The 22,726-nt window shown below is 37.3% G+C and overlaps 1 long non-coding RNA gene across 1 annotated transcript in view; it reads left to right on the plus strand.

The window, feature by feature from the left end:
• Window positions 1-22,259, plus strand: part of LOC136170959 (uncharacterized) — a 98,818-nt gene extending 76,559 nt beyond the window's left edge. The window contains exon 3 of the long non-coding RNA XR_010663722.1: window positions 22,238-22,259. This is a non-coding gene — a long non-coding RNA (uncharacterized lncRNA). The remainder of the gene's footprint in view (window positions 1-22,237) is intronic.
• Window positions 22,260-22,726: the final 467 nt, after the last annotated feature.

A 22,726-nucleotide genomic window follows, 5' to 3' on the forward strand; every position in this document is an offset into this window, starting at 1 on the left:
GTCCATCACCAACTCCTGGAGCTTGCTCAAACTCATGTCCATCGAGTCGGTGATGCCATCCAACCATCTCATCCTCTATCGTCCCCTTCTCTTCCTGCCTTCAATCCTTCCCAGCATCAGGGTCTTTTCCAGTGAGTCAGTTCTTCGCATCAGGTGGCCAAAGTATAAAACTCTTCTATTTGAAAGCTCAGCTGAGAGTCAAAATTTACTTACTTTTTTCTAATTGTTTCCACTTTCTCTGATGGGCTGTTTATACAAGCAGTTAATAAATTGTCCCTCCCTTCTCTCTACCCTGGCTGTATCACACTGGGCAGCACCTACATGTAGCCTTTGCCTCATATGCTTAAGTATTTTATGCTAACACAAATCAGAACATATGAAAAATTGTAGAGAGCTTTCTGGTTCAGATTTGGTAGTTGTTCCAAACTTGGAACATCCTGCCAGTGATACAGCACTTAGAGCTTCCTGCTGGCTGACCAGTTATGAGTGATTTCCTTGCACTTCACTGCCAAGAAGTTGTGTACTGATGGAGAATAAGATATATTGATTGGAGGTAGGCCAGTTGTTTCATTAGACATAAAAATGTCCACTGAGCTTTGAGACAGATCTATGTATTAGTCATTATAATCATTACCAGCTTCAAGAACAACAACAAAAAGACAAATTTTTATTTTCCTTTCATGGAAGTGACAGGGTCCTCTTTGTCTGAGATACCATTGCTATATTCAAACATTATTTGAGTCATTCTTGTAATGCTCTCTCAAATTCAAGGACAGGCATTGGCAACTTTGTTTTATAAGACATAGGCTTTTGTCAAGGAAGAGGTTTGGCAAACAGGGAGATTACACCAGGCCCCGTTAGAAACACAGCTGGGGAAATATCAGTGCAGGCAGCGTTACTGTCATTAAAACTTTTCACCAGAAATGTATGCAGGTTTTAATGACTGATACAGATGAAACTATGGTTTTACACCCAGTGAACAAATACATATTCTTTGCCTTTTATGTATGAGGTTTGCTACTAAATCATGTTCCTATGATTTTATTTCTAAGCATAAGGAGGCTAGCATTTTACTGTTTGCATTTTGCAGTTAAGCATTTTCTCTGTATGACTTTATTTGAGCAGTGATATCATAGCTTGTGTTTTTCCTCCCTTTGGGATCATTGATGGTGTTTCATTTACATTTCTTAAACAAAAATGGTATTTTAAAGAAAATATACTTTTCATACATTAGTGAAGCTATTCATATCTTGTTTTTACTTTTCTTCCAATAATTGAAAATAAGCAAAGACTACTGGGATTCAAAGAGAACTGAGAGACAGGATTCCCCTCCATGCTTTTTAAGAAAACATTTTAAATTAATTTTAGGTTCAAAAGAGTTGTAAACATAGTACAGAGAGTTCTTGTTTACCCATTATCCAGCTTTCCCTAATGTTAACATCTTACCCAACCATGGTGCACTTATCAAACTACTGAATCAATACAGTCACAGTACTATTAACTCAATTATAGACTTATTTGGATTTCACGAGTGTTTCTATTCCAGGATCAAATCCAAGATACCACAATGCATCTGTCATGTCTCCTACCAGTCTTTGACACTCTCTCATTCTTTCCTTGTTTTTTATTGCTTTAATATTTTTGAACATTTACAGCATTTATGATCCTGGAAAATAACATGATTTTTATCTGTGGGCTAAATGATTAAATAATTATTTACATAAAGGGCTTTTTGTTTAAACTCTTTTCCCCTCTCAATTCTTATATTCATTTTCATTTCTACTTGGTTCTCTTTTATTATACTAGGTGCATACAAAAAGCATTAAGGTTAAAACAAAAGGCCAAAATTACACTTAGTCATGGAGTTTTTATATTTGACTTTAGCTTCCAAGACCCTCCTTTAAAAGAGGAAATGCAGTCAATAGAAAGTGACTTGCCCCAGTTACTATGGATATTCAGTAACAGAGCAGAACTACTTATGGCACTGTCTATATTACTACATGACTTCATAGCTAACAAGCTGCCCACATAGACATGATTTCCCTTTGTTTTCACAAAAACTATTTGTTCTGGAACATACTAGGTGAGTGTCTACCTCAGAGATTTTTGCTTCAGCTGTTTATTCATTCTAGAATGTTCTTTCTATAGACATCTTTTGGCTCATTCTCTCACTAATTTAAAATATATAAATATAAAATATCTCAGATTCTCCTTACCATGTACCCTGATGACACACCTGTGTTCAGTCTGTAGCCCTCACTCATAGCACTCCTGACCTCTGTTTCCCTGATGAAATTTTTATTTTCTAGAAGTGGGGCAATAGAAAATAAATCACCGACTATGATAGTGTATTCATTAGCTAGGGCATAGCCAAGTAACACAGGCTGGGTGGCTTAAAAAACAGAAGTTTATTTCCCAGTTTTGGAGGCTAGAAGTCCAGGATGAAGGTATTGGCAGCACTGATCTCTTCTGAAGGCCTAACACCTTGGCTTGTAAATGGTCCAATGTCTTCTCATGGTCTCATTCCCATGTATGTCTGTATCCTAATTGCCACTTTTCTTAAGGACACCAGTCATACTAACTTAGGACCCCCGACTTGTATGACCTAATTTTACTTTAGTCACTGCTTTAAAGGCTTCCCTGGTGGCTCAGACAGTGAAGAATTCACCTGCAGTGCAGGAGACCTGGGTTTGATCCCTGGATCTAGAAGATCCCCTGGAGAAGGGAATGGCTACCCACTCCAGTATCCTTGCCTGGAGAATTCCATGGACAGAGGAGCCTGGTGGGCTATAGGTCATGGGGTCACAAAGAGTGGGACATGACTGAGTAACTAACACTTACTTTACTGCTTTCAAAACCCTGTCTCAAATATAGTCACATTCGAGTTTAGGACTTCAACATGTGGGCTTTGTGGGGGACATAGTTCAGCCCATAATAAAGAGTAAGAAATGGTTCCAAAGGTCGAATTTAGAGTGACATTATAAAGAAATGGTGTGAATTGGTGGGAAGATTCAACTAACACGGTCAAAGGAGTTCTCTCTAAGGAGATGAGAGTTAAGTCCTAAAGCTTGGAGTGAACCTGTTGTGTTCTTAAGGGCCAGGTGTGTCAGGCAGTGAGAGAGAGCACTTCAGTGTTTGAGAGTGACAGAAAGCCAGGTAGGGTTAGGGATAGAGCATATCAGGAAAAGAAGCCTGTGAAAATGAGCTCTGTAAGTTGGATAAATTTCAAATTTTACTGTTTGTGTTTCCATAGCTATAAAATACATACAACAGAACCAACCTCAGAGAATTGCTGAGTTAAACTATATAATAATGAACAGTTTTAGCACTTAATTGATGCTCTATTTTTTAAAAAGACTTAAAAAAGAAGAAGCAGCATTTTCTTTTTTTTCACACATCATTCATTACATTTGAAATTACACTCCGGGACATTCATTACTATAACTAATTCCAACCTAACTCTAGCAAAATGGAGGTGGCGTATTCACACATTTTCCATCACCTGACCAGGCTCAATCACTTTACAGCTGCCATCAAAATCTGACAAGCCCATGATCACTGCTCTAAAATACCTTCATTAAAAATATCCTTATCAAATATACTGTCAAGAAATCAGGATTTGATTTGCTGTGTAGTTAACCTCCAGTTAGTTTTGGAAAAGAAAGTACATTATAATCACACTTCAACTCTTAAAACAATTTCAGATTTGGTAAGTTTCTATTTATAATTATATAAAACAATGCAAATGTCTTTTTAGATAATTACATCTAATAAATTGTAATATAATTTATTTTAAATCCACTAAAAGGTATTTCAAAATATCAAATATGCTATTCACTCACTTATACACATGTATTAGGAAGTGAAATACAAGAGATAACATTCTCTGTAAGCTGAAACTTTATTAATGAGGGTGATAAATTAATGATGTTTTAGAAGATGTAATTTCTGTTTCAAAAGAGTGTAGACAGGTTAAACTGGGTTCAGATATTTCTTTCTTACAAACTGTGATTCTGCAAATTACCCTTTATTTCATTCAATTGTGACATTTTTTTTATTCTAAAGAGGGCTTTGCCTTTCTGAAGCAGCCTTCAAGGGATCATTCTACACCATACTCAGTTGTCAGCATTGCCCCTGGGTTGTTCAGATAAGAGTGAGATGCTAAACATGTTTTGGACTTTCCACACAAAAATATAATATCTGCAGTGTCATCCACATTGATTTTGTAGTTCTCTGAGAAATGTTTCTATGTACAGAGTCAGCATTTCTGAAGCATTTCTTCCTTTCTACAAAATATTATCCAGATTTCCCAAAAAGTTCCTTTTAAGAAGTGTGTCAAGGATTTTATTATATTTTTAATATCACAGTGACTGTAAAATAAAAAGTTTTAACAAATTTTGGTTGGATTAATGAATGCATCTCAGAATGTCCCATAGCGTGATTTGTAGTATTATTGTAAGACTAATTTTTGGGTTACTCAACTAATTTTGAGTTATTTGCTGATGAAAGAATTTTAGAGATTCATTAATAAAGTAGGACAGGAAATTATAGTAACCATGACTTAAATTTAAGTTTTAAATTCATTTTGTGAATTTTTGTCCCTATTATGTGCTCATTCCTCATCCAGATTTTTTAACGGTCTAGGTTGCATCTGACGGAGAAGTCAATGGCACCCCACTCCAGTACTCTTGCCTGGAAAGTCCCATGGACGGAGGAGCCTGGAGGGCTGCAGTCCATGGGATTGCTAAGAGTCAGACATGACTGAGAGACTTCACTTTCACTTTTCACTTTCATGCATTGGAGAAGGAAATGGCAACCCACTCCAGTGTTCTTGCCTGGAAAATCCCAGGGGCGGGGGAGCCTGGTGGACTGCCATCTATGGGGTCGCACAGAGCCGGACACGACTGAAGCAACTTAGCAACAGCAGCAGCAGCTTGCATCTGAACCTGGGCCAGAGATGCTAAGTTAGATTCTGTGTTGAGGACAATGTTAATCATTGTGTGGTGCCCATCTGATGCCTGAAGATTAGAAGGAATCTGAAGTCATGCCCAAGCTCATTAGGGCTACAGTGATTAGTTCTGCCTGCCTTGGAGGCTGAAAGGAAGTATTAGCATGGCATTTCTCATCCCTGAATTCAGGAATATTTTGTAGCAGATTAAATTTTCTATATTCTACAATTGTTTTACCCTTTGATGGCATGCTTCCTCTACCACCCAACACTCTTGTATTCATACTCCCTATTTTCTTTTCAAAGTTTGCTCTCAGGAGGGAATAAAAAACTCAGTAGTAATACCAGTAGCAACGACATTATTCTCATTTTGAACACACCTTTTTCTGTCAGACACTGTCCTAGATACTTTGCATATATTGTTGTGCTAGTCGCTCAGTCATGTTCGACTCTCTGTGACCCCATGGACTGCAGTCCACCAGACTCCTCTGTCCATGGGACTCTCCAGGCAAGAATACTGGAGTGGGTTGCCATTTCCTTCTCCATTTCATGTATTTGTGAAATGTAAAATGACTAAGGAGTAGGAATTATTCCTGATTTACAGGAAAAACCTGATAGTTGCATAATCTCAGAGCAGTAAGTGCTTGGTTTAGAATTCAAGCCCAAGCCTTTCTGACTCCAAAGCCTGTGATCATAACTATCACACTTATCAAGAGAGTGTGATGACATTGAACTTTAAGACACATGAGTATCAATATATATCAAGGCTATCAGTGAAGACGTCAGTACTAATGATGAGATCTCGCTTATTTCCCAGTAAATGAGCAGTTGTTTTGTACACTTTTTGACATTTCTCCAAAGCTGACTCATTTAGAATGGCAGTGTTTGGTTAATACAGTCATAGGAATTTTTGTACGTGGAGAGATCTTATTTTAGTATCCTATTTTTTTGATAAAGTGATAGGGTCTGGAAAGAGATACAATGACTTTCCCTGATTCACAAAGACTTAAAGAATAAGGTAAGACTGATGCCCAGATAGTCTGATTCCAGATCCTGGATACTTTCTATCACCTCAGTTTACTTTTCCTGAGCAGATGTCAAGTAATGCCAGAAAGGAATCTCATCATCATGGCAGAAGAAAGAACATAGCATTAAAATTATTCCATGTGTTAAAGAAAGAAAAGACAATACAAAATAAGATTAAGTAGCGTTTTTTTTTTAAAAAAAAAAGGGGGGGGGAAGTGCAAAAAAAAACTGACTGAAGGGTTAGCAAATGAAAAAAAATCTTGAGTACTCACCATCTAAAATTAAAACATCTTTATTATATAGAATTTTAGTACTTACTCATTGGACAAGAGACAACTTTTTAAAAAACAATATAAATTATCTCCCTGTCCTCAAGAATAGACCTAATATAACCTGCTTTAGGTATCTCTTCACTCTGCAAAGCAATTGTCTTAAAAGTTTATGATGATGGGATTTGAAGTCACTGGACGTGTTATGCAGAAGTTGTTTCAAACAAAGCTAGAGTGGAGTCACCATGGCCCCTGAAAAGTCCCAGGAAAGTGACGGCAGCACTCCCAGTACTGTTGGAGGGAGTCCTCTGCAGTTTTAAAATATCATGGTAGTTGCTAAATCATGAATTAAGAACTCAGGTTTTAGGAGCCTAGACACACCAAGGGCCTAGTGGTACCTGGTGACCTCTGAAGGAATCTGACTCTTACGTTTCAGATATAGTAACCAAACAGACTTCTCATCATCATTGTCAAAAGGAAGCCAAAGTACTTAATTGCTGTTTTGCTAGTACAGAGGAAAGAACACCATAGTGCTTCATGGAACTCCACTGGGTTAGAAGGCACCATGTGTAGCCTATTTTAATATTTGGCTTAATCCTGGATTTAAAAATAAAGCTCATAAAAAATACAATGATTTAATTTACCATCTTCTCTATTTTAACCTACTGCCAAGAGATGTACAACTTAATCTTTGGAAATGGCTGATCACAGGACTCAGGCTTTCATTTAAAACAGTGTGTGTGTTTGTGCACGCACACACGCACACTCCTGCATATACATGAATGTGTGTGTTGGGAGGTGTGTTTTGACTGCCTGCAGGTAACAGGCAGTCATACAATTAAAGTATCAGCAGTTAGGAGAAGCTGACCAATCACGGATCTTTAGTCTTCAAATATCTTTTTAAGTCAGAAACTGTAAACAGAGATTTTTGACTTCTCACATAATCACAGAAGCACGATTTTTCTCTTGGAGTTAACAAAACAATTATTTCCAGTTTTAGTCAAGAACTATAAATCTTAAGAGGTGAAATGTCAAGTTGGTGAGAAAAGGCAACCTCTCAAGTGGAAAACTCTCTATATTAAGTTAATGTTCAGTGATATTTAGGTACCCATTTTGATACATCTGTAGAGGCCATGTCTCACTGAGAAATTAAGAGTTAAATGAATAGAAGAAAATGATAAATGCGATTGAGATTTTTTTCAGAAGATGAAACAAAATTAACAGGTTTAGTGATATCTATGAAACATGGTAACATTAAAGCATATTATGTTGTGATTTCTCAATTGGTCCAGTATTTATGGTTGCACACAAATAAACTTCCAAATTAATGAATTTCCAAAAGAAAATAAATAAAAGATGGGCTTGAAAATCAGGTAGATTATTTTCTAAGAAGCCTCATTGATATCAGCTTCTGAAAGGCAAAACATCTAGTTTAACTTACCTTTCAGGTAGCTTTTAGGCTGCAACTTTTCCTAATGAATCTTAATAGTAAGAATATGGAAATTAAAAATTAAAGTTAAAAATAATTAATGCACTGATTATAGATATTAGCTTAAAGATTTTCTTGACTGATTTGATGATTGAAATAACAGGTGAATTCATGTAGTTTCTAATACTACAGTAGAATTATTTTCATTGAAGGCATTTTAGTAGATAAAATATTTTCATAAATAGCATGTAGCAGCAAATTGCAAAGTAAGAGACAGAAAATATTTGATGGCTTATAAGATTCATCCCTGGGCCTTACCACTTAGCTATTTCTCTAAAGCTGTCTCTTCTTTTGTATCCAGGAAAGGTTTACAGACAAATTGTCAGTTGTAGGAAGGTTAGACTTGATTTTATTTTGTTGTTTTTGACCATTAGTAATAAAGAAAGTCTTGCCTCATTGGCAACTATTCACTGACATGTTTAAATGATGCAAATGAATCTTTTAGGTTCTTCCTTCCTTAAAATAAGAATGAAGAATCTTTAAAAATAGAATTCTGTTTTTATCAAATGCTTTGAATGCACAATGGTATAATTTCATTAAATCATTCTGAGGACAGTGTATTCTGTCTTCTTTACCATGGTTAATACAGATTTCCTCTCTTAATCTTATGCCCAAATAATGCTCATTTATCATAGTAGAACTTGTACACATATATAATAACTAAGCCTCTGGATGGTACAAAGAAATTAATTCTAGTATAAAAGTCCAACAGCAAATAGCAGAACTTTCTTAAGGGATTTCAAGACATGGTTAAAAAGTGAGGAAATGGTTTTGGGATTTTGTTAGCTGATAGGAAAAGAAATCTTTCAGCTATCACAAGTGATGTCAGAAAGATATTTCTGTGAACAGGGAACACAGCAGGATTTACTTACAGGTTGTCAAAGGTAGGGGTGGTTGAAACTCTTCCCTGTGGTATTCATTCATTTCTTGAGTGCTGTTACAATTATTTGCTTCAGCCAACAGGATCTGAAATGCATACAAAAAAGCATATAAGTATTCGAATTTTCAATGAAAATCTCAATCCTAATTAACTATAAATCAGTAAAGCTGGCTAGCCTGAGGTAGGTTAAAATGAGAACTTTGTACATGAAAGGCTACATATGCCCCGAAATCTAAGAATTTCCTAGTTGCAAACCTCTAAATCGCTATGTGCAACTTTCTTGACTTCAATTACCTTCCTAAGGGAAGTGAGAGCAGGTTAACCAAGCCAAATAGGAGTCTGTGTTGTCAGAGAATGTCTTTTTTTTTGCTTGTGTAGCAAATGCCATAGATCTTAATGGGAGTAGACTTCTGGCCCTGTCATATGGAGTGGAACAAAGTTAAAATTTCTGCTTTCCTGATTAGCTGAATTACACCCCTGGGGCCTTAGACCTCGAGGAATAGTGTCCCTTTAGCACTTTCCTTGTGCCAGTCTTGAGAGATTTAGCACATTACTGTTTCATCAAGTTATCAGTCTGCTTATTTTATCTTTTCTTGTAAGACTTATAGTTCTTTAAGGTCAATAACCATGACTTATACTTCTTTGTAGGTATATTTGCAGTATCACCAGTTACTGAACATTGCAATAGTGTATGCTCAAAAATACACAATTGCTTGTAATAAAAGAGACGACAAGTTATGCTATCAGTTAAGTGACAGGAGGGAAGTATTCTCACTTTATCAAGATAGACTGTTTCAAACTTTTGTCAAGATTCCTCTCTCACTCCTCATGCCCTAACTGTCCTTTCTATTGATTCACTGACTTTGTTGGTTTTCTCTTCTGCTCATCTGAAATCAGGGATAGGTTGACACTTGCAAAGGAATAATCACTGCAAAGCATGACACGTGGCTCTCCAAAGTTGTGGTCACCTCTCTCGAGACTGGAAGGTAGTCATGAAGGCTGTGGTATATATGGAAACTTCCCGATCAGGACTGTGTGTACATGGAAGCAGATGGGGGCTGGCCATACCCCAACCTCTCCAGCTCATCTAGTGTAGCAATTACATTTTTTAACCATGCCAGGTACTGTATCTGAGCATTTCTGTTTTCAATTATCCTATTTAACCCTATGTAGAGGTTCGAATAAGGTCTTATAATCCATATTACAATGTTTGTGTAAAAACAGAGGAGTTAAAATAAAACCACTGAGTATGATTTGGCTCTGTACAATTTTAATATGAAATCTCTTTTTCTCAAAATAGAGATTTTTTTTTGGTATTTGATGCACACCAGACATAACAATACACTGTTCATCCGCCCTTCCATGAAAACAAGCTCATTGAAACTGACCATTTAGGAGCCTTCTTTTTCTTTCTCTCTGTCCCTCTCCAGTGAATTGACTGTGTTGAGTTTGAACCAAAACTACAGACTACAAAGTAATGGGAAAGTCTGCAAGTCTTCACTTTCTGACATCCTTTTTTTCCCTACAATGTTTTAAAGTTTATTTTTTTAGGAGGCACTGGGAAACTGCATGAGTCTACAGAAAGGATTTATGATTTTCTCCTTTTAATTACAAGGTTACTGGTAGTTTCTGCTCACTCAGCTCCTGAATCCTAACTTTAGTAAAGGTATTTACTATAATATTTACAATATTGCCTTCATTGCATACTTGTTCAGAGAGTGGATTGGGGTATGTATTCAGTCTCTAGCTTATTAAATGATAATGAAGATATCAATCATACTTCAAACAAAACATTACTGGGGGATTACAGTATATTTAACCTGGGTTTAGAGTGTTTATCTAGGGCAGTCTTGATCATATTTCTCAATAGTTATTCTCACGTATATTTTATAAATACAAATAGAATTATTTCTGAGCTTGTTTGGAGCCTTTTATTGATAAGGTAGTGCAGAGAAATTGATGTTATACTTGGTAAACTGTTAGTTTCCTTGGAAATTACTTGTCTTAATTATCCTATACTGTTTCATTTCTTGTCTATAATTTCATTTAATTTTCTTGGAGTTAGCCATTAATTTGCTTGTTATTTTTTAACAAACATTTTAATAAACTATTTTATTTTATAAAGATTTTATAAGTTTGATTTGTAAATCTTTATTCTTGAAACACTTTCTGAAGACTATATATTAGAAAGTCATGAAAAATTTTGTTAGTGTATATTAACTGAACAAGATTTACTCAAGATATCTCTAATGTAACCTTAGTCTCCTCGGGCTGTCATAATAGAATACCGTAGGCTGAGTGATTTAAGCAACAAAAAGTGATTTCTCACAGTTCTGGAGGTTCAAGACTAGGGGGCCAGCCTTGAAGGGTCTGGTAGGCACTTTGTTCTTGGCTTCTAGATGCCATCATAGCTCTGTGAGCTTACATTGCCTTTCTTCAGTTCAAGTGCATGGATAGAGAGTGGGAACTCCCATCCCTCCTCTTCTTATAAGGCCACCAATCCTATTGAATTACAACCCACCCTTACAATGACATTTAACTTTAATGACCTCCTGAAAGCACTGTATCCAAATACAATTATATTGAAGGTTAGGGCTTCAATACATGAATTGGGAGTGGGGGATACAATGCAATCTATAGCACTCTAAGTTCTATACATTTGTAATTTGTACTCAACTAATGACAAGGATTTTGATTATAGGTTGTTTGATTCATTGATTTAGTAAACTGTGCACTCATCAAACACTTGTAGACAACTTCTTATAGGTCAGGCAGTATACTAGTGCTCTTGTTCTGAAGATTAAAAGCCATTATTTTTGTCTGCTGTGAGTCCATATATAGTGGGGAAATCAGTCTGGTACAAAGAATTAACATACAGTATGGTTAATTGCTATAATCAGGAGAGTTGCCCAGTAGAATTTAGTTGAACAAATGAAAGAAGGGAAACAAGAAGTAAATCCATTAGGATTTAGAAGACTTGAATGACACTATTAACTCACTTGAGATAATTGACATTTATAGAACATTCCAACCAATAACAGCGGAATACATACTCTTTATAGGCTGTTATGTAGCATTCATAAAGTATATCATATGCTGAGTTTAAAGGCTAACCTGAACGAAAAAAAGAATTGGAAATCATAAAAAAGTATTTCAGTGACAAAACAGAAGTAAATTAGAAGTCTCTGACAAAGTACCTGAAAAACTTCACAATATTTGGAAATTAAATTATATATTTTTAACTGATTCATGAGTCAAAGGTGAAAACATAATGACTATTAAAAATACTTTGAACCAGATGAAAAAAATTAAATATATCAAAATTTGTTTCTTGCATCTAAAGCAATGATTAGCTTCAGTCTCTTTCTTCAGGGAGTTAAAATCCTTGGATGTTCAACAACTAGGGACAAGCTGAGAGCTCATTTTGTTTTTCAGGAGTATTTTGATCAGTTTAGTGTATTAGAAGCAATCTGGGGGGATTGGAAGATAAAATATAAGATGTAAGTGTTATTATTTTAACTGCTTTACTGAGAAATCATTTTCATGCAATAAGGTATCCATCTTAAACATACAGTTTGCTGTGTGTGTGTGTGTGTGTGTGTGTGTGTGTGTGTGTGTGCGCACACTCACCTGCTCAGCTGTGTCCAAGTCTTTGCGACCCCATGGACTGTAGCCCGCCAGTCTCCTCTGTTCATGGAATTTTCCAGGCAAGAACACTGGAATGGGTTGCCATTTTCTATCCCAGGGGATCTTCCTGACCCAGGGGATCGAACCAGGGTCTTCTGCATCTCCTGTATCGGCAGGTGGATTCTTTACCACTTCGCCACCTGGGAAGCCTGAATAGGGTGGTAAAATCATTAGATATGAAATATTTCCATCACCCAAAAAATCCCTCTTGTCACTTTGAAACTGATATCCTCCTCCCACTCCCAACCCCAGGCACCCACTGATCTGCATTCTGTTTTGGCTTTACTAGGACTGCTTGTAAATGGAAACCTACAATATGTAGTCTTTGTGTGAGTGTGTTTTACCTTTTCACTTAGCACAGCATTATAGAATTTCACCCATGTTCTATATATTTGCATTTTGTTTTTTTGGTCCTGAACGAATTTCATTTTTAAAGATATATAAAGCTTGTTTTGCAATTGTTAGACATTTGACTTTATTCCAGTTTGGGGTTTTTATGAAGAAAGCTCCAGTGTACATTTGTTTACCAGTCTTTGTGTGGATGTTTTGGTCACTTTTGAGTGAGATGCTGGATTGTGTGGTAGGTGTAGATTTCCCAGTTTTATCCTTGGACACCTCAAGCCAATAAAGCATTCACTTTTTGCCTTCTGGCACTGTAAGTGTTTTGGGGAATGCAAAAGAGAGCATACTTACAAAGCCCACCAAGAGCTGATTCCTTTTTTAAAGGTTAGATCTCCTTGTAGTTTATACCTGCCTTCCACCCCCCACCCCCAACCCCTGAAGGTTCCCATGCTCATGTGTAGTTTATAGTCAGCCAGTAGAGTGAGCAGAATTTGTGTTTATATTTTAAAATCTTAGTCCTTGTATATTGCCTATTTTGCTTACAGGATTTCTCACTTAAATACCCAGCTGGTCTGCTGTTTGTACTTTGTCATTTGCCACATTGACCTGCTTAAGACCATAATTCTTCAACTAGTTAGAGGATGTGGGGTGGCTTGTGAAGTACTCAAGGCAAGAAGACCACAGCTCACAATTCTCACCTGATACAGTAGCAATCTTTGAAAGTAAACTAGTCTCAAGATTCTACATGACTTGTAACCCCTGTATCTTCAAATAGTTAGTCTTAATAACTTTGTCCAGATTTTATAATTGTTATATAATTAGGATAGGATTGCCTATCATTACCAGAACAGTCTTATTGTTTTTTATTTATAGTACTTAACAAAGAAATATTTAGAAAGATATTCATCAAATGTTAGAAAGATGTTCATCAAAGTAGTTATTATTTTTCAATGGAGGAATTTCAGATAATTTTTCTTTTTTATACTTTTCTATATTTCTTGATTTTTCAATTATGTAATCTTTATAATCAGGAAAAAAGAGCATTCTACATTATTATTTTCATTTTGTAAAAGTTTTCAAAAACAAGAACACTGGAAGTTGAAGTTGAGAATAATTTTAGAGACTTTAAAGTGCTTTAAGAATTATTTTAAAGCAAATTATTTCATAATTAGTAGAAAATTATTTTGAATGTGGTAGAAATTAGTAGAAATTTATTTTGAATATTTTAAAAAATTTAGAAAATTATGTTCTAATTAATATAGCTATATGTCTTACATAAAAACCTCCCATTAAGGTGGAACTTGAAAAGATTTGTTGGGCTTTAAAATTCTGAAAAAGATGGGAATACCAGACCACCTGACCTGCCTCTTGAAAAACCTGTATGCAGGTTAGGAAGCAACATTTAGAACTGGACACGGAACAACAGACTGGTTCCAAATAGGAAAAGGAGCATGTCAAGGCTTGTCATCCTGCTTATTTAATTTATATGCAAAGTACATCATGAGAAATGCTGGGCTGGAGGAATCACAAGCTGGAATCAAGATTGCTGGGAGAAATATCAATAACCTCAGATAGGCAGATGACACCACCCTTATGGCAGAAAGTGAAGAAGAACTAAAGAGCCTCTTGATGAAAATGAAAGAGGAGAGTGAAAAAGTTGGCTTAAAGCTCAACATTCAGAAAACTAAGATCATGGCATCTGGTTCCATCACTTCATGGCAAATAGACGGGGAAACAGTGGCTGACTTTATTTTTTGGGCTCCAAAATCACTGCAGATGGTGATTGCAGCCATGAAATTAAAAGATGCTTACTCCTTCGAAGGAAAGTTATGACCAACCTAGACAGCATATTAAAAAGCAGAGACATTACTTTGCCAACAAAGGACATGTATGGATGTGAGAGTTGGACTATAAAGAAAGCTGAGTGCTGAAGAATTGATGCTTTTGAACTGTGATGTTGGAGAAGACTCTTGAGAGTCCCTTGGTTTGCAAGGAGATCCAACCAGTCCATCCTAAAGGAGATCAGTCCTGGGTGTTCATTGGAAGGACTGATGCTGAAGCTGAAACCCAATACTTTGGCCACCTGATGCAAAGAGCTGACTCATTTGAAAAGACCCTGATGTTGGGAAAGATTGAGGGCAGGAGGAGAAGGGGACGACAGAGGATGAGATGGTTGGATGGCATCACTGACTCAATGGACATGGGTTTGGGTGGACTCTGGGAGTTGGTGATGGACAGGGAGGCCTGGCATGCTGTGGTTCATGGGGTCGCAATGAGTTGGACATGACTGAGTGACTGAACTGTTTGAACTGATACTCACAAGTAGCTTAAATTTTTTTCTTATTTTTGCAATTAATTTGTATTAGTATAACATACTTTCAATCACAATTAATATGTTATCTGATTTTTTAAGAAGTCACAGTATTATTTCTTTAGGGGCATCTTCCAACCTGAAAAATGATACAAGGAGATAGTAAAACCTGTTACTTTTGATAACTGACCAAATGCCAGCTACTGCTCTTAATGCTTTACACATTTTTGAGCTGTTCAATCCTCTAAATACCCCTATTGTGCTGTGCTCAGTGATGCCAGATTCTTGCGACCCCACGGACTGTAACCCACCAGGCTCCTCTGTCCAAGAAATTCTCCAGGCAAGAATACTGGAGTGGGGTGCCATTTCCTACTCATAGGTGTCTTGCTGACCCAGGGATTGAGCTCTTGTCTCTTACATCTCTGCAGGTGGAATTGGAATCTTTACCAGTGTGCACCTGGGAAGACCCAGATACCCCTAATGCTGTGGCTGCTGCTGCTAAGTCGCTTCAGTCGTGTCCGACTCTATGCTATCCCATAGACAGCAGCCACCAGGCTCCCCCATCCCTGGGATTCTCCAGGCAAGAACACTGGAGTGGGTTGCCATTTCCTTCTCCAATGCATGAAAATGAAAAGTGAAAGTGAAGTCACTCAGTCATGTCCAACTCTTAGTGACCCCATGGACTGCAGCCTACCAGGCTCCTCTGTCCATGGGATTTTCCAGGAAAGAGTACTGGAGAGGGGTGCCATTGCCTTCTCCGGATACCACTAATAAGTAGGTTCAAAACTGATGGTTTCCCAGGTGGTGCTAGTGACAAAGAATCCACCTGCCAATGCAGGAAATGCAAGAGATGAGAGTTCAATTCCTTGGTTGAGAAGATCCCTTGGAGTAGGAAATGGCACCCTACTCCAGTAATCTTGCCTGGAGGATGTCATGGACAGAGGAGCCTGACAGGGTTCAGTCCTTGGGGTTGCGAAGAGTCTGACATGACTGAGCATACATACACTTAACTATACACTTAATATGATCTTTCTTTTATAGATTAGGAATCTTAGGTTCAGAAAGATTGAGTGTTTTTCTTGGATTTCTAAGCTGGTAAACAGCAGGGCTTGAGATCCTTAGATTTGAGTCCAGACTGTTTTTATGCCCACAGTCTCTACCACCACACAATACCATATTATGCAGGAATGGGAGTTTGAGAGTGGGGGATGGGGTCTCATGGCCATCCTTTTTCAAAATTAGGGGGTAGAAAATATTGCCAAAAAACTAGAGATCTTCTTCAAAGATTTCAGAAGCCTAAATCAGGCTAACATTTTGCCATGGTCTTTTAGCCTTGGTACAAGTAAGGCAAGATGACGTCTTCTAGATCTGTAATTTAGTATTTTGGTTCTCAGCTATTTTGGCTTAATGAAGAATTTAGAAAAAAGATATCTTTTCATATCCTGTATCCCAGAAACAAATCTTATTTAAATTCTCCCTTAGTTTAAATTTCTAAAAAGTCAGATTGTTATTTCTTAATGTCAGTTTAGTGGAAAAAGCCCTGCAGTACAGTACAGTTTACTTTCTGTATCCATAGTTCCATATCAATGATTCAATCAACCACAGATCAAAAATATTTTTAAAAATTCCAGAATGTTCCAAAAAGTAAAACAAATTTGCTTCTTGCTGGCAACTACTTATCTTACATTTACATTGTATTTACAATGATTTACATAGTATTTACATTATATTGGATACTTTAAGTAATCCAGAGAATGATTTATAGTATATGGGAAAATTGTGTAGGTTATATGCAAATACTCCATCATTTTATATAAGGGACTTGAACATCCAAGGATTTTGGTGTTCCTGGGGGTCCTGGAACCAGTCTCCAAGGGACACTGAGGGATGACTCTAGTGTACAGTAGCTTCTCATTTTTCTCATTATCTTTTTCTTACTAAAAAATGCTCTTGAGTTTTAGTAGAATAAATGGCTGCTTGGTCAAACTACAGTTGACCCTTGAACAACATGAATTTGAACTGCACAGGTCCACTTACAAATAGATTTTTTTTGCTGGTAAGTACTACATGCAGTACTACGCAATCCACTGTGATCCATGGGCACAGAGCTGTGGATATGAAGGACTGACTAGAAGTTAAGTTTCAACTACTCAGAAGGTCAGTGTCTCTAACCCCTGCATTGTTCAGTGTTCAACTGTACAGTTTGCTGCTTTCCTTTTAGTTAAGTATGATAGTCTAACTACTCATGACCAAAATAATGTAAGCCAAAGTGAAATATCCAATTGAAAATCACATCTTGCAAAAGGAAAGTGCTTATTTTCCACCTCCTTTTCTCTCCCTTTTCTGTTAGCTGGGAAAATGGGCATAAGTGGACCAACTACCTTGGATTTAGACATTAAAACTATGTATTAAGAATGGCAGGGTCCACCTATATGCCTTGGATCATTTTCTTCTTTACAGTGAAATGAAAGAAAATTTGCTGTGTTATTTAAATGATATGTTTTAAAATCTATATGATTTAAATCATATGTTTTAAATCTGTGACATTTAAATCTTGTATCTTGTTGTCTCTTTGTTATAATAATGTAGTCAGAGTCAAAATGTAAATGTTGATATCTGAAAGTGGGATATTGTCTTGATAAAACCCAATATATGTGGTATAGGTTTTGCAGTCAGGCAGTGGAAGGCCAGGGGTCCCATGTTGTAGTCTGGAAAGCTAGTGACTCTTGCCATACTAGGGGAAAACATTTAGTATAAAATTGTTACCTGTGATAATTTTAGATACGCACATCTTTCCTGGAACTTCACCTCTAGGGTAAGTGGTGAGAAAAAATAAAAATGTTGGTGTACTTTAGAAGATGAGATTTAGCCAATTATGAGCCGGTTTGCAAGCAAAAAAACTGAAAGAAACAAAACCCATCTAATGGAGTACTCTCTGTTCTGTTAAAATAAGCACAGATCCTAAAATATCAAGATATATTTTTTCAGAGGAAGGGTTTTTTTTTTGGTCATAAAACCAGTGTCAGCACTCTCAAAATTAAGAGTTCTCAATAATGATCTTTCAAAGTCAAGATTTTATCTGGCTTAGAAATAGAAAGTCCATCTCACATTGAGAGAACAGACTGATCGGAAATGTTAATTTTTGTTCAATCTTTTCACCTGCTAGCTTTTGGGGTAATTTGATTGTCAAAGAGTGAATTTGTTGAAAGGGGGGGATATCAAATTGGTAAAAAAAATAAGTATTAATGTGTATTGTATGACAAATCAGTGTTAAAACACTCAGATTATAAGTGAGACAAATGCCTTACATTACCCCCCCCCCAAAAAAAGTCAATCTATATTGACTATGAGTTCAGTAACTGGGACCTTACAAGATTAGTAAAGCCAAATATATGTGAACCGCAAACAGCAGAAAAGAGGGTGGCTGCTGAGAGCCTTTCTAGAAGATGCCATATCAAATGTTCTCAGAAAATTGGAGCAACCAGCTTCCAAAGTCAGTTTAATAATATTATCTCCTATCCATGCTGCCAAGGTAATTGCCATTAAATTGAGCTGGGGAAGGGCAGCAACCTGAGCCGAGGAGCTAGTGTTTTAAAAGTTTGAATTCATAAAAAGCTATAGCCAGTGAAGATTCTTTCACTTGGGTTACTTCAAATGGAGCTGGCTGGAATCAAAGTGATGAGAAGGAATGGTTGGGTAACCACAAGTCTGCACTTCAAGAGCCTGTGGTTACCGAACCTCTGAAACAACCTGTTTCCTAAGGTCTACACCAGCAGCATAAGGCTGCAAGGAAATACTCTCCAGTTCCATTTCCATTTGTGGTCACAGAGAAACAATTACAAAAAGATAAAGGAAGGACTACAGAGAACACTGGACAAAGGAGTTATTTCCAGAAACCATGGCAAATATTAGGACTAATCAGGGATTACACAGCATGAAGTCTTCAAAATTCACAATCAGCAGGATTTGATGATCAGTTTCTGCTTCTTCTTTCTTTTGAATTTGGGTTTTTATTGAAGTTTACTGTTCCAATACCAGCATTGTATATTGAGGGAGTATGTGGAAGGCGTATGTCTTTTAGTTTATAAGTCACAGTACCACATTCTGTGCTGAAAAGTACTGTAGTTCACCCAGATATGTGACTTTTTTCTTGGCTGTGTCTCTGCGCTCTTTCCCTCAGGGAAGAGTGAAAAATGTGTTTTATGTAAGCAATAAAAATTTGTATGACTGCTTGGATGGCCGGAGGGTGTCACCATAGATGTAACTGCTAGTGTCCTTGATATCCCTGGTAACTCACTGGTAAAGAATCCACCTGTCAATGCAAGGAGTGCAGGGGATATGGTTTCAATCCCTGGGTCGGGAAGATCCCCTGGAGAAGGAAATGACACTCCGCTCCCAGTATTCTTGCCTGGAGAATTCCATAGACAGAAGAGCCTAATGGGCTACAGTCCATGGGTCACCAAGAGTCGGACGCAACTAAACAACAGTGGATATATGGATGACCAGAGGATGTCACTATGGATGTAGCTATCGGTGTCCTCAATATCCTTTCTGCTTTATTTATAGAACCATTACTGGTAGAACATGAGTGGTCAGTTAAAGACTACATTATCAGCCATCCTAGAAAATAGGTAAGAGCTTGTGATTAAGCTCTGGCCAATAGACTGTGAATATTAATAGATGTGATGTACGCAACTTCTGGTCATGGCTGTTAGGTAGAAAGTTGCTGCTGTTCTCTTTTCCTGCTTTGTGTGCTCTGGAGGGGATGAAGTTGAATGGCATTTAAACAGGTAAATCTTTGTCACAAGGGAAGCAGCTTAGCCTGTATCTGAGACTTGAGTAGCTTCTGCCCACAGTTTAATCTATTAGAAGTGGCCATGTGACTTGTGAACAAAACTTCCTGAGCCTTAACTTTTTTATTTCCAAAAGAAAATGACCTTCTCTTCCTATTATCCTAATTATGTGTAATTCCTATGTGACAAATATATTCTAAGAACATTGAAAACATTTTCCCATATACAAATTTAACATTTCCAGATGTTCAAGCTGGTTTTAGAAAAGGCAGAGGAACCAAAGATCAATTTTTCAACATTTCCTGGATCATCGAAAAAGCAAGAGAGTTCCAGAAAAACATCAATTTCTGCTTTATTGACTATGCCAAAGCCTTTGACTGTGGGGATCATAATAAACTGTGGAAAATTCTGAAAGAGATGGGAATACCAGACCACCTGACCTGCCTCTTGAGAAATCTGTATGCAGGTCAGGAAGCTCTTGGACATGGAACAACAGACTGGTTCCAAACAGGAAAAGGGGAACATTAGGGCTGTATATTGTCACCCTGCTTATTTAATTTATATGCAGAGTACATCATGAGAAATTCTGGGCTGGATGAAGCACAAGCTGGAATCAGGATTGCCGGGAGAAATATCAATAACCTCAGATATGCAGATGACACCACCATTATGGCAGAAAGCAAAGAACTAAAAAGCCTCTTGATGAAAGTGAAAGAGGAGAGTGAAAAGTTGGCTTAAAGCTCAACATTCAGAAAACTAAGATCATGGCATCTGATCACATCACTTCATGGCAAATAGATGGGGAAACAGTGGCTGACTTTATTTTTTGGCCTCCAAAATCACTCCAGATGGTGATTGCAGCCATGAAATTAAAAGATGCTTACTCCTTGGAAGGAAAGTTATGACCAACCCAAACAGCATATTAAACAGCAGAGACATTACTTTGCTAACAAAGGTCCGTCTAGTCAAGGCTATGATTTATCCAGTAGTCATGTATGGATGTGAGAGTTGGACTTTAAAGAAAGCTGAGTGCTGAAGAATTGATGCTTTTGAACTGTGGTGTTGGAGAAGACTCTTGAGAGTCCCTTGGACTGCAAGGAGATCCAACCAGTCCATCCTAAAGGAGATTAGTCCTGGGTGTTCATTGGAAGGACTGATGTTGAAGCTGAAACTCCAATACTTTGGCCTCCTGATGTGTAGAGCTGACTCATTTGAAAAGACCCTGATGCTGGGAAAGGTTGAAGGCAGGAGGAGAAGGGGATGACAGAGAATGGGATGATTGGATGGCATCACTGACTCAATGGACATGGGTTTGGGTGGACTCCAGGAGTTGGTGATGGACAGGGAGGCCTGGCGTGCTGCGGTTAATGGGGTCGCAAAGAGTCAGACACGACTGAGCGACTGAACTGAACAGAACTGAACTGAACAGCTTAACTACTTTAGAAATGATAAAGACAAATTAAGACAAAGCAGATATTCCTCATTTTAAACTGTTCTTTTCTTGAGAACTAGTCATACAATTTTTGGTGTCATTTCTCATGAATTATTCAAAAGAAAAAATGTAATATGTATCAAGATATTTGTAAAAATATTGCTCATTTCTTTTTAACAGGATAAGTATAAAGACTGTAATAGAAGAGTAATTAAGCAAGAAATGATATGTTAGGCTTATAAAATATTATACCATCATGTGGTGCTGGATATATCACTTTTACCTTTCGGATTCTGCTCTGTGCCACAGGAGGCCGACCTGCTTGGACTTTGTCAGCAGGTTTCCTTTTCATCTGGTCACAGTCATGAGAAACACTGGTAGGAGATCAGAGGCAGGGGGAGAGCAAGGCATTGATATATGTTCCACAAATTCCCTCTTTGCAGGATCATTGCAGGCTGTATGGGTCACTGAGCCCAAAGGAAGGACTCCAATCACCCAGACCTCTACACAGAGTACTTTCTGTCTCTGGGTTGAGTAACCATTACCAATTCTTGTCTCTTCAGTCCTTGGGTTGGGAACAGCCCCCTGCTTACTACCTCACGGGTACTGTACTCACCTCTTTGGTTCCACTTACACTCAGCCTATATCTTTATGGATTGTCCCTTTGTTGAGCTATCCCTAAATTTCTCAATTGGCATCCCTAAATTTCTCATCTATTTTTTTCCTTGGTCCCTGTCTGGTATGCAAAATAAAACTTTATGTACTATGATCACTTTAATACAAAATGTATATAAGGTTAAAGATCCAAAGGAAAGACAATAACCAATGAAATACTCTGTTATGGTGATAAGATTAAAGGTGAGCATATTTTCTTCCTTAATTGCATTTATTGTTAGGTTAGCGTTAATTTATTAGCTAAAAAAAATAAAATTGTTGCTAGGATATTTTGTCAGGCAGATTTTCTTAGCTTTGCCTTACTACTTAGATAAGAATGCATCATTAACATACTGAATTTATGTAAATCACCCTAATCATCTGCTTTCTCTTTTTCTGCTCCTAGGCCACAGAGAATTCTCCACAGAGAGAAAGTTTTAGAAACAAGTTGACTTGATTTAAGTCAAAGTTCTTCATTTCAAATGAAGGAAGCAGATTCTGGCTGATTCACCAGAAGAGTTTTTTAATGTAGACATTAGGAGCTCACAGATTCACTGGGAAAAGAACAAAGCTCAACACTAAGCTTCCAAGAATATACTCCAAACTGCAGGAAAGACATGAAGTGAAATGCTGTGCTATTCTTGTAACTTAATGGAAGGCTCAAATTTTTTTTTCAAAACAGAAAGTTTTATTTTTTAAGCTGCTGGGAAATTTCAGAAAATAGGATAATACACTAATGCACCCTTGACTGCCTCTCATCAATACATGTGTCTGTGTGTGTTCAGTCTCTCAGTGGTATCTGACTCTTTGCGACTCCATGGACGATAGCCTGCCAGGCTTCTCTGTCCATAGGATTCTCCAGGCAAGGATACTGGAGTGGGTTGCCATTTTCTAC

Source organism: Muntiacus reevesi, chromosome 6 (genome assembly GCF_963930625.1).
Source record: "Muntiacus reevesi chromosome 6, mMunRee1.1, whole genome shotgun sequence".
Lineage (NCBI taxonomy): Eukaryota > Metazoa > Chordata > Mammalia > Artiodactyla > Cervidae > Muntiacus > Muntiacus reevesi.